This window comes from Aegilops tauschii, chromosome 2, assembly GCF_002575655.3.
Source record: "Aegilops tauschii subsp. strangulata cultivar AL8/78 chromosome 2, Aet v6.0, whole genome shotgun sequence".
In the NCBI taxonomy this organism is placed as follows: domain Eukaryota; kingdom Viridiplantae; phylum Streptophyta; class Magnoliopsida; order Poales; family Poaceae; genus Aegilops; species Aegilops tauschii.
The window spans coordinates 118,469,866-118,482,578 of NC_053036.3; the positions used below are offsets into that span (position 1 = coordinate 118,469,866).

The 12,713-nt window shown below is 45.1% G+C and overlaps 1 pseudogene; it reads right to left on the reverse strand.

The window, feature by feature from the left end:
- Nucleotides 1-11,171: 11,171 nt before the first annotated feature.
- LOC141040806 (uncharacterized) overlaps nt 11,172-12,713 on the reverse strand; it is a 52,272-nt pseudogene continuing 50,730 nt past the window's right edge.

Sequence of the window (12,713 nt, forward strand, 5' to 3'; positions counted from 1 at the left end):
GTGTGCGATATATGGCATACAGTTCACTCGGATAAACTCATTGCGATTAGGGAATGCTACAGAAACAGTTAGCCAGATAAAAGTGTGTGCGATATACGGCATACAGTTCACTCGGATGAACTGTTTGCGATGAGCCAAGACAACAGAAACAGTTTCCCTAGTATGTTCTGTGTGCGATGTGATTGTATACAAAACAATAACATATATACTAATAAGGACATGATTGCACAACCAAATTAAACATCCAATTACATAGGTGGCTAGTACACACATGAAATTTCCACATACCAAATTAATTTATTACATGCATAATTAACTAGGATAAACAATCATCTGACCATCATCTACTTCTTCTTGTGACGCTTGCCGCCACTGCTCTAATAGGACAAACGGAACAGTATTATTTACTGTGAATAGTGTGCTCTGTTGAGCACACAAGTATATGGATCATAGCTTTGGGTGAGCAATTTGCCTGCACACGTCGTGCTAGCTAGATGTTCCTTCTATGCTAAGTTTCCATTAATTGATGGCGTTTTATAAACACGCCACCATTTCCCGCCATTTTCTCACGGGTTTCCCGCCGCCACCCAGCGATACTGCGCATAAAACCTAGGCAGCGCGCGACGCACCGAGGCAACAAGCGCAGCCTGTAGCACATCCACCTTTTCCAATCATGCCAACCCACCGAAGTGCCGCCTCTGCCATGAACCTCCTCGACGAGGAAAACGAGAAGGCACCACGGCCCGTCGAGGCCGAGGCGCTCCCCGGCAATGTGATAGACGATGTCGTGATGCGCGTCATCGCCAGGATTGAGCAGACCCTTGGCGCACGGTGCTTCATTGCCGCGGATCAAGATAGGCATGTCAGTGCCGAGAGGCTGCAGCTAGCCGCACAACATGATCGATGGTGCGCCGCAGAGCAAGCTAGGCGCGTCTGTGCCGATAGGCTGCGACTCGCCGCACAGCGAGACCGCTGGAGCGCCGCAGAGCGAGAGGCGCAGCGCGCTGCACAGCAAGAGCGGATCAATCGGCGCTTGCCTGCTGTTGATAGGGCTTCGCAGCTGGGTACACATCCCGTCGGTACCCCCATTCCTCGTTAGTAGTGGGCAGAGGCCGTTTGCGCCATACTTGCACCAGAGGCCGGCCGCGTCGTACTTGCACCAGACGCCCGCCGCGCCATTCGCATGGGTTGCGCCGTTTGCCTTGTCTGCGGCCCGCTCGATGCCAACGCACTGGCCGCTAGGCTCGACCGCCTCCTTGGCCCAGGTGTACACTTGGGCGCAGTAGAGGAACATGGTCGTCGCATCCTCGAGCTAGTGATCTCCGATGAAATAGCCAACTTGGAGCTCGAGATCACGCTCCAGATGTACCGCGAGCGTGTCGACCGCTTGGATGAATGCATGCACGAGTTCAGGCAGAGCCAAGAGCTACCATAGGCAAGGGCTGCTGGTCGTGGACGCGTTCTATTTTGTTGAGTCATTTCGACGTGGATCGCTATGTATTTACAACAATCATAATATTGCTCTGTTTATTGCTCTGTTTCAATGTGTGTACTCTATTTTCCGTTCTTATATGTTCTTTTTCAATGTGTGTATATATGCTTTCCATTCTATGAAAGCATATATACAAATTAGTATATGAAAATGCTAGATACAAATTAGTATATGAAAAGAGATAGAAAAATGGAATTCATAATATATATTAATTGTTCATTAGTTCATCAGAGAATATATATAATATGATCACTTATACGTGATGGTACTTAACTACTATGTACAATGCATAAAATTGAAAACGAACAAGACTAAAACTAATAATCCCTCCTGGGGCAGTATTCCGGCAGCCCCTCGCCAGCAGCTCCCTGGTACGCGGCATCTTCCCAACGCGGAGGCAATACTCCGCCTCCTCCGCCTCGCAGCGCTTGACGTATCGATTTGCCTCTTGCTTGGGACAAGCGCGAACGATCTTGCCATTTCGTTGGGCGCCCACCGAAGCTCCTCGTCGGTGGCACGCTGGAGCTTATCGGCCCACCTCCACGCAGCGATGAGGCGCCTAGCGCCTTTGACCTTCCTCGCGAAGTACCCGTCTTCGTACACCTCCTCCGCACGACGATGCGCCCGCCCCCAAAGCTGCACCGCCTCCTTTTCCCAGGCGGCGTCACGGGCTTCACAGGCCGCCTGGTACCTGGCTTCCTCCTTTGCCATCTCCTTCTTGAACTCCACTTGCCTGGCTTTCTTAGCCGGCAGCAGTGACTTCCAAAGACAAAGATTATACTGGCCCCAAAACCACTCCAAAGGTGGGGGGGTCCAGCACAACCTCGTCCAGCGGCCCGTAGGGGTCCTCCTCATCACTGCTCTTTGACTGAACGTCCTCAGGGGGCGGCGTGTCATCGTTGGCACTTGGGCTGATCGGCGGCATCATGATAGAGATTTGTGTGAGAGAGAAAGGGCGAGCGAGGGGAGGGTGTAGATGAGAATGCAGGTGGGACGGCGTGAGCAAGGTAGTATTTATTGGGACCGGAATCTAGATCAACAGGAATAGTACACACGTCGGTCGCCGGAATTTACGAGTACCGTAGTTTCAATTACACATGATTCCCGCAGCAAAAGCCGTGTGTGAACTTAATAGCCGACGGTTTCCAATACAGAACCGCGTCTGATTAATAACCCGCGCCAATCACCATCCAAACCTCGAGGCGCGAAATAGAGTGCCAATCGTATGGGTCCCAATTGTCTTGCCAGATATTTACATTTTCTTTCCTCATATAAGGCACGAATGCTTATTTTGTGTTATCATGGCACTCCATGCATGTGTCCAAGCCGTGACACCAATATGATTGAAAATTCCTTCCAATTGAACGCACATGGAATTAACTCGCACACAACAAGTACACATATATGATTTTTCAAACAGTTATGGTTAGCTGGTGCATGTACATGTAGTTCCAATTTGAATTACGATCATTAAATGGCTAGAAAATCACTTAAATGTCTTAAAAGGTCAAATGACACCTGAAATTTTTCCAATTTTTGACATGACCGTGGTATTAGTGCATGTTAACTGCAGAAAAAATTTGAAAGGCCATAAGAGGAAACTATCGTCGGTTCGTCATCAAACATGCATTGTTCCCTCTCGGAACCACGAGCCTTCTAATGAATTGCTCCGATTTGTGAGGGGTGTGTGTCCAAACTTTTATCAAACAGGCCAATTTTTTTACCACACCATCTTGGACCCATGCCATTATGTCAGGCAAGGTTTCATGTATTTCTGATCATTTTTGAGTTTTTTGGAATTTAAATGCCATGGCACTCCATGCGTTGTGTCCAAGCCGTGACACCAATATGTTTGAAAATTCCTTCCAATTTATTGCACATGGAATTCACTCGCACACAATTACACAAATATGATTTTTCAAACTATTATGGTTAGCTGTTGCATGTACTTGCAGGTCAAATTTGAATTACGGTCATTAAATGGCTAGAAAATCACTTAAATGTCTTAAAAAGGTCAGATGATCCCTCGAATTTTCCAAATTTTGACATGACAGTTGTATTAGTGCACGTTAACTGTAGAAAATTTTTGGAGGCCATAGGAGGAAGCTATCGTCGGTTCATCATCAAACATGCATTGTTCCTCTCTAGGAACCACGAGCCTTCCGGTTTGTGAGGGGTGTGTGTCCAAACTTTTGCCAAACACGACATTTTTTACCACACCATCTTGGTGGCATGCCATTACGTCAAGCAAGGTTTCATGTCTTTCTGATCATTTTTTATATTTTTGGAATTTAAATGTCATGGTACTTGATGCTTAATTCGTGTCCAAGCCGTGACACAAATATGTTTGAAAATCCTTCCAATTTACTCCACATGGAATTAACTCGCACACAAGTACACAAATATGATTTTTCAAACCGTTATGGTTAGCTGTTGCATGTACATGTAGTTCAAATTTGAATAACGGTCATTAAATGGCTATAAAAATCACTTAAATGTCTTAAAAAGGTCCAATGACCCCTGAAATTTTCCAAATTTTGACATGATAGTTGGATTAGTGCACGTTAACTGTAGAAAACAATTGAAGGCCATAAGAGGAAGCTATCGTCGATTCGTCATCAAACATGCATTGTTCCCTCTCGGAACAACGAGCCTTCTAGTGAGTTGCTCCGATTTGTGAGGGGTGTGTGTCCAAACTTTCGTCAAACAGGCCAATTTTTTACCACACCGTCTTGGTGCCATGCCATTACGTTAAGCAAGGTTTCATGTATTACTGATCAATTTTGAATTTTTTGGAATTTAAATGACATGGCAGTCCATGCTTTGTGTCCAAGCCATGACACCAATATGTCTGAAAATTCCGTCCAATTTACTGCACATGGAATTAACCCGCGCACAAGTATACAAATATGACTTTCAAACCGTTATGGTTAGCTGTCGCATGTACATGTAGTTCAAATTTCAATTATGGTAATTAAATGGCTAGAAAAGCAATTAAATGTCTTAAAAAGGTCAAATGACCCCTGAAATTTTTCAAATTTTGACATGACAGTTGTATTAGTACTCCAAATTTTCTCGTCATTTAAAACACCATCTGTTGCCACTATACTGAAAAATTCGTCTTTCAAAACTAATACAAAATATCAAGAACATCACACACAGTTTGTTCTAGGAATCGTTTGTGAGGAAAATTCATGGGTCTACTTATGTCTTCCTCCGTAAGCTTCACTGGCTTCGTCTTCTCTAGTGCCGGTCACCCCCGAATCCAAGAATCCCCGATCTCCATACCCGTGACTCCTTCTTGCAAAGAATGATGTCGTGGAAACGTTTCGTGAGGGCCTGTACGATGATCGCGTCCTCCCCGAGCGCCGCCGCTTACGCTGAGAGCGCGGCCGCATCCACCGAGAGGGCGTCTGCGGCAGCCGACAGGGCAGCTGTAGCAGCCAAGACGGCTACAGCAACTACTGCGACGGCGACTGCAAACGCCGAGAGCGCTCGAGCTGCCGTCCGTGTCACCGAGGTCGCCCTGGCCCGGGTCGAGGCCATCCACGCCAAGATCAAGGACGCACATGCCAAGATATTCCAGGCCACCTTGGAGTCCAACATGCAACCCACATACGAAAAGGTGGCGGATGCCATGGAGCACCTGCTTCCTCACGAGATCGCCGAGCGGGAGTTGGAGATGCAGGAGGCGGCGGAGATCGAGGAGCGTCGGGAGGAGGAGTTGCACGTGGCTGAGGACGAGGTAGAGAAGAGCTTGTCCGTCGAGGAATCGGCGATGGAGTACCAACACGAGCTCTGGCGCAGCCACTACTACAAGTACTACAGCCTTGAGGGCGGCGCCGAGGACGAGGACGACGACACGGTCGACATAAGCCGGGGGGCGTGGAGTCCACCAACGGCGGCATGTCGCCAGGACAAGTCTTCGACGTCTCATCTTACACCGGCGAGGCATTGTGCGGCGCGGCGGCGGCTTTGTTAATATTTTGCGTACTTAGCCTTTGTTTATAACACTGGTCTTTTGTTAGAGCAATGTTTAGGTCAACTGTCTATGTTTAATTACTGAAATTGCTCGATTCATTAAGTGTGATTTGTGTGCAGTTGGCTCTTTTGTTTGCCTAAATTAGTAAGTGATGTTGTGCAATGACGTGGATGAGGACAATACCCAGGGAAATTTCCACCAAAATTTGGATGATCAAACTCATTGCGCGTAAAAAAGAAGAATCGTTTGTGATGCACACATTCGTTCAAAGTAAATGGTGTCCGGCGGCACCGCGCGCAAAGTTTCCCTCCACCTTTCGAAATTTTTGGCCTACCGCCAAAATATCTAACTCCCCCCTCCCCACCCCCTTTTCTTCCCGACCACAAGTCATATTTCCCATGTTTCCTCCTTCCTTCCTTCTCAAGCTATAGCCGCTTCCTCGGTTGCTTCCTCGCTCTCGCCGTCTCGCATCCGACCGCCGCGGTCACCATGGTCTTTTTCAATGAGCTCTCCAGTAGTTCCTCCTCCGATGATGACTCTTTAACCATTCGGGTATACCTCTCTTCTCTCTCGGATTATGATTTGGAATGAAGGATTTTAACCCAGCGGTCGATTTGAGTCATTTCTTCCTCTTGTAGCTCCCTAGAACCATCAGTTGCAATGAATGGAGCGGGGTGGCTGAAGATCTGCCTGCTCGTTGTCACCATCAATCTCCATTCTTGAAGTTAGTTGCGTTTGAATCTGTGGAAAGTGGGACGAAGTTTCTTGCATGTGCAGAGAAGGTTATCCCCACTTTCGTTGTTACAAATCATTTGTTAGATGTGATTCAGACACTGTCACTATGCTATATTATTCTGGATGTGATTAATACAGTGTCAAACTTTCTTCCTAGTATCTAAAAATGTTGCCATCTCATCAGCGGTGCCATTAGATATTTATTTGGCACCGCTTCAGCAGTTTATGCAGCCAACTTTAGTCACACATCCGAGCAGCCAAGCAGTAAAATACTATAACTTTATGGCACGAAGGAACTGGGCATCAGAGGAACTAGGTGCTCCGGAGTCTGGTTCCCTGATTTTTCCTCTGCATCGGCTCGCCAGTGTAGGGCACCGGAGCCAAATGTAGCAACAGTTATCTTGACACCGGTTTTGGCATACATAGTGGACGGCCTTAGTGTTGTTAGTTCTATGTTACTAAATGTGTGCATGTACACACCTGATAGTATCAATTTGATGTCATCCAAACACTGTCGCTATGCTATTGCAGTTATTTTAGCTTCCGCACAAAATGTTCAATTTGTTATTTGTACTTCATGACTAAGAACTTGTAGCGTTGTTGCAGTTAATTATAGCTTCTGATGTTTCTGAATTTGGTTGTTCTCTCAATAGCAATTAATTCATTTGCACATTTATCTTTTTAAGAAGATATGTCGTAATTAACCTGTTTCTTCAATTTTTCAAATTATGTATTTGGTGATTTTCTATGTTGCTAGAAACCCATTTTCCCTACAATTGTTACTGATTTAGTTTTAAATATTATACGATGAACAGAAGTGTTCTTACCTAGAGTGCGTTGATCAAGAGTGGCCACAGTCTTTGAAGATGTGCCTAGCAAAGCTCTGGAGCATGTATGAGGAAGAGAACAGAGATAGGCTTAGAGAAAATGTTGTCAACGCTGAAGAATATTTCATGATGCGGGAAAAAAGAGGAAGATGGAGAATGAGCTCAGATTTTTTAAATTAGACTTTGCTAAGATGGTGTTGGCGAAGGAGGATGCACTTTCCCAGTTGGTCAGTGCAAAATAGGTTCTTGCTGAACTAAAAGCAGAGGTGGATAAGACAAGCTTGGCTGATCTTGATTAGGGAAATGAATATATTGTTGTAATATTGTTTTATGAAGGTGAACTAGCTATATGATGTACTGTGTTGTTTTCAGGTACCTATCATACTGTGATGTTAAAATATATTTATGTGCCTCACATGAAATTGGCAAACAACTGTTCGATATGAAATGTGAATTTGCGTAATACTAGAATTATTAATTGTAAACTAATAAACCTGCTAAATGGGTCATGGAACTTTGCAAACGGTTATAGTAGTAAAGGCGGTTGTGATGGATAGCCCAATGGCATATATTTTTCTTCGCCAAATCGTGTGTTATATAGTTGAATAAAGCAAACGGTTAATAGAGGCAGAGCGTGTGTGATCGGTACACCTGTCACACATGATGCTATACATAAAACTGTGTTGGATGTATATACGAACGGAAACGTTCTTCTGGGATTCACTGTGTGGGATGTGCATGCGAATGTAAACATTTCTCTGGGATTGACTGTGTGGGATATGCACACGAACGGAAACATTTCTCGTGGATTGACTGTGTGGGTTGTGCAGACGAAGGGAAACGTTTCTCTAGGAATCACTGTGTGGGATGTACCTATGAACGGAAATGATTGGGCATGTATAATTGTATGCAATGGGTAGCCCGATCACACACAAGCTCATTTTGTGCAGCGTGTGTGACTAGAGCGCCTATCCCCGATGGTTTCTGGGTCGTGTGGGAAGGACCCCCCTATCGCCCACACTCACTAGAGACGGTTCAAAATGCCGTCGCGGAAAGGGTTTAAAACTGTTTGTATAGCAGCTCACTGTACCAGTGTAGGCTTCAGCCTACCCTCCAATTGTGCTAGAAATAGATTACTATATATGTACAGGCATTCAGCCATGCAAGCTAATCTGTTAAGGCATCACGCTCATATACATGCCACAGTTGTGGATGAAGCAAACATCATGTGGTCTTAAGCTAGTTGGTCTCAATCATTTGCTTCCTCTTGCATCTGGCAAGATAGAGAAGACACAAACCGCATAGGTTCCCTGATGAAACTAGACAACAGAAACACAACGTATGGACATCCCCTGAGCAGGATACCGCCACCGTGAAGATAAATTACTAATGCAATATATATTACATTCATGATTTGAAATTTATAGTTGATGAACCTATACTTTAAATAAAAATCTTAATTTACATTAGTGTCTAAGTTTTGAGCCCAGCCTCTATTTCCATCATAGATTCTCCACTCTATATAATTAGATCCATGATTTGAAATTTATACTTAATGAACCTATACTGTAAAATAAAACTCTTAATTTACATTAGTGTCTAAGTTTTGAGACCACCCTCTGTTTCCATCATATATTCTCCACTGTATATAACAACATGTCAAATGAACTAAATGAACAATCCAAATTTCAGCTTGGGCTTACCTCATAGACTTCGTCGTCACCATAGCCTGGATCATACGGGTCTTTGAAGTCAGTAAGGTCCAACTTCCTCTTCTTGTCCACAGAACCATCCACCTAAATATAAAATTACATCCATTAGTACTAATTACAGAAGCCAACTGAAAATTTTAATATGCACACATGACACATTGATCAGATTATCCAAACTATGATCATACTTGCATTTTCCATTTTCATGCACACAATTTGAACAACCTAGCTAATATAACTACATATTGTGGACAACTTTCTAATTACGGGAAACCTACACAAAAGAACAATTTAAAGGTACCTAAGCATTTGTTTGGGGATAATACAGCAAAGCTCCTACATATATTAACATAATGCAGTAGTTACATAGGTACATCTTCAACTATAAATGCATGCATCTCCAAGTAACATATAAAATTTCATTACTTGCCTAAACAACAAAATTTTATACTATATATGACTCAAGTATCATCTTAATCAATTCAGAGGCACATCAAATTTAATGCATTCCATTTGGGCGTATGACATACAAAACACCAATCTGTGTAGGATTCAAAATCAAATCTAATAATCATACATGTCTGCAGCATTGAACCACAGATCTAATAACCATATATGGTCTATCTGTCCTTTAAACCCCTAGTAAATAAGGTGTTAGACCTCATACTAATTAAAATCTAATAAGCAAATTTTCAACAACTAATCTAATAAGCATCTGAAAATACCCCATCCTAACGCAGAGAAAACCCTCAAACCTATCTATCATTAATATATAACCCATCTGCTCTAACCTATCTAATAAGCAAAAAAATTCTGCTCTAACCTATCTCTCATTAATATTTGTCCACCATTTTTGCACGGATCAAATACAGAAAACCCTAATGCAGAGAAAACCCTCAAACCAACTACTATAACCCACGAATCTTCTAGCCAAACCAATGGAACTAACCCTAGAATCTAATATTACAATTAAAAGGGATACGGAATTATCTTTTGCGCCACCTACTCCTCACCAGAGCCCGCCTCCACCTTCTGCGCCTTGCCAGAGCCCGCCTCCACCTTCTGCGCACCTGCTCCTCGCTAGAGCTCACCAGAGCATGCGCATCTGGCTGGACTATGCCACTGGAGCCCGCCTCCACCTTCTCCAGATCTGCAGCATCTGATGCACCGCCGTTGACGCCAGCATCGTCCTGTACCCCTGCGGGCACCGCGCACTGCAGCGCCACCAGATCTGCACCCCAATCGCCGACTTTGCCATGACCGTCCTCCATGGCGATGGAGGTGAGGGAGAGGATGCGGTGTGGAGACCTACACGACGTGGTGGGGGCGAGGGAGACAACATGGTGGGAGAGGAGAGGGAGACGATTCGGCGGGGGGGAAATGGTGGGCAATGCAGCCGGAGGTGGTTCCCCTCCTCATTTATAAGATGGGACAGTTTTGGCATGTTCCCATGGACACGTGCTGCCCACGGCCGTGGGCAGTTGCACGCGAAAACGAAATGCCCGGGTGTATACAAATATATATATGGCCGGGCATACAAACTAACCCGGCTGCACGGGCACAAAAGACGATCGTGCCCCTCTTTCCAAACGGTTTTTGGTTAATCTTGGTCGTCCTTGTGTTTGTCCCCGCGTGTTCAGCCCAGGGGGTAGCACCGGAGCAGAAATGATGTTCATAGCCCCATTGTCTGGAACCTTGTAAATATGTGTGTTTTGCTCTCATACAGTGTTTGGCATCTCCTCATGGCTCCTAACTCACCACTTGGTTGTTTATGTCCGATTTTGCTTCGCACGCTCATTCACTCCACCTCACAGCCTTCACTCAACACTTTGCTCCTCTCCGTGTCTAGCATTGTTTCACGTCCATGCCCACTTCACTTATCCTAATTCATTTTTGGCTATGTGTCCGGCATCACTTCGTGTCCCCATCCATCTTTGCTTCGCTTCGGATGCGTTTGGTTCACATATCTGTTTTAGGGCATTTTGCATACTTGTCTCAGTTGGGTCTGGTTGGACAAATGCAGGTTAAAAACCAACATCTGCTTGCAGTTTGGTTACCTGCATTAGGCTCCATGCATGAGGGGAGCAACTAGTCAGCACGCTGTTTGGTTTCCTGCGTCGCTGTTGTTAGATGTGATCACCACTTCTCATTGGTGGTGACCTTACAACATACACTGAACATTGTCTTGTCCTAGCTAGGAAACAAATGGCAGTTTATCCTAGCTACTAGCAAATGATAGTACAAATTATTAAGAGCCAACATGGCTGAATAGGGAAAGTTCAATGATGCTAACTAGGTGGAAGTTCATCCTCTTCCTCTTTATCTTCCTCTTCCTCTGCTGCTACTATGCTGGTTCCTCTCCTTCTCTTCTATTGTTGCCTCTTTCTTCTTCTTCTTCTTCTTCTTGTTCTTCTTCTTCTGCTTTAGATCCTTCTCTGACCTCTGTTATCCCACAATGCGTGAGCGCACTCCAACCTCTTGTTCTTTCACGCTTCATTGTCGAACGCCTCCCACCATTGTCGGAGCTGATCACCTCATCAAGAGTCACATCTTCCTCCTCCGGCACAAGTTCATCAACACCCCATTGCGGGATCCAGTTATGTAGAATGCAATATGCAAGAACAAGCTTAACCTGGGTAGGGTAAGGGTGGAATGGCTTCTGATCCAGGATCTTGAACTTGTTCTTCAGAGCTCCAAATGCCCTCTCAACCGTTACTCTAAGGCTAGAGTGTCTGAGATTAAACAGCTCATGTGAAGTCCTAGAATAGTTCCTACTAGAGAACTCATTCAGATGGTATCTAGTTTTCCTGAAGGGTGGAAGAACACCTGGCCGACATGCATAGGCAACATCTCCTAGGTAGATCTTGCCATCAGGGATGTTGATGCCATCATGACGACTCATGCTGTCACTGAGAATATTAGCATCATGTGCTGATCCTTCCAAGCCAGTCAGCACATATATGAACTTCATATCAAAGTCAACAACAGCTAGCACATTCTGGCTTATGTAGTGCTTCCTCCCTCTATATGCTGCAGCTTGTGACCTCTGCACTTTGGCAGTCACATGAGTACCATATATTGCTCCAATGCAATCCTGGAATGGTATTACGGTATGTTGTTAGTGCTCACCTTGAAGTATGGCTACAGAAGAACAATAACAACATATCAAGGCATGAACTACATACTGTCAGTGCTCACCTTGAAGTATGGATACCATCTTGGGCTAGTGCGAACCTTGGTAGGAGTCCAACCGGTTGGTGACCTGATCATCTCTCCTCTGAGCTCCCCAATAGCATACATCACTTGCTTGAAGTACCTGGAGATGGTCTCCATTGATCTCCCGAAGGTGTTGTGTACAACCCTGAACCTCTAGTTATGACCAGCAACATGGACGAACATGGCCACTTGCTCTTCTACAGTGACGTGGATGCTATTTTTAGCAGCCCCCTACTCTTGACCGTCTGCACAAGCCTGGCGAAAGGTGCTTTTACCATTTGAAACATCCACAGAGCCTCTGTGTCATTATAGTTGTAGATGTAGTTCAGATTCGCTATCCTCTCCTGATCCTGGATTAACATCAGAACATACCGGATTAGAGGTTTCACATTCCGACAAACAACTGTCTTATGGACCAACATGATCCAGGCTTGAACCACAGCTATCAGCGATGCTGCCAGAACTAGAAGCTTTGTCCGTTCATCCAGAACCTAAGATACATCCATGATGTGGTCAGCGATGCCGCTATCGACCCTAAACGGTCCTATCGAACGACCTAACACATACCAGAGGAGGGGAGGGGGTAGCTTACCAGCTTCGGGGTCGAGGAGACATGGTGGAGACGAGGATGGCCGGACGGAGTCGAAGAAGAACGGGAGAAGCAGCTACCGCTATGATGTCTACTATGCAACTTTATTCTTGTAGACTTGTGTTAGGCCTCCAAGCGCAGAGTTTTGTAGGACAGTAGC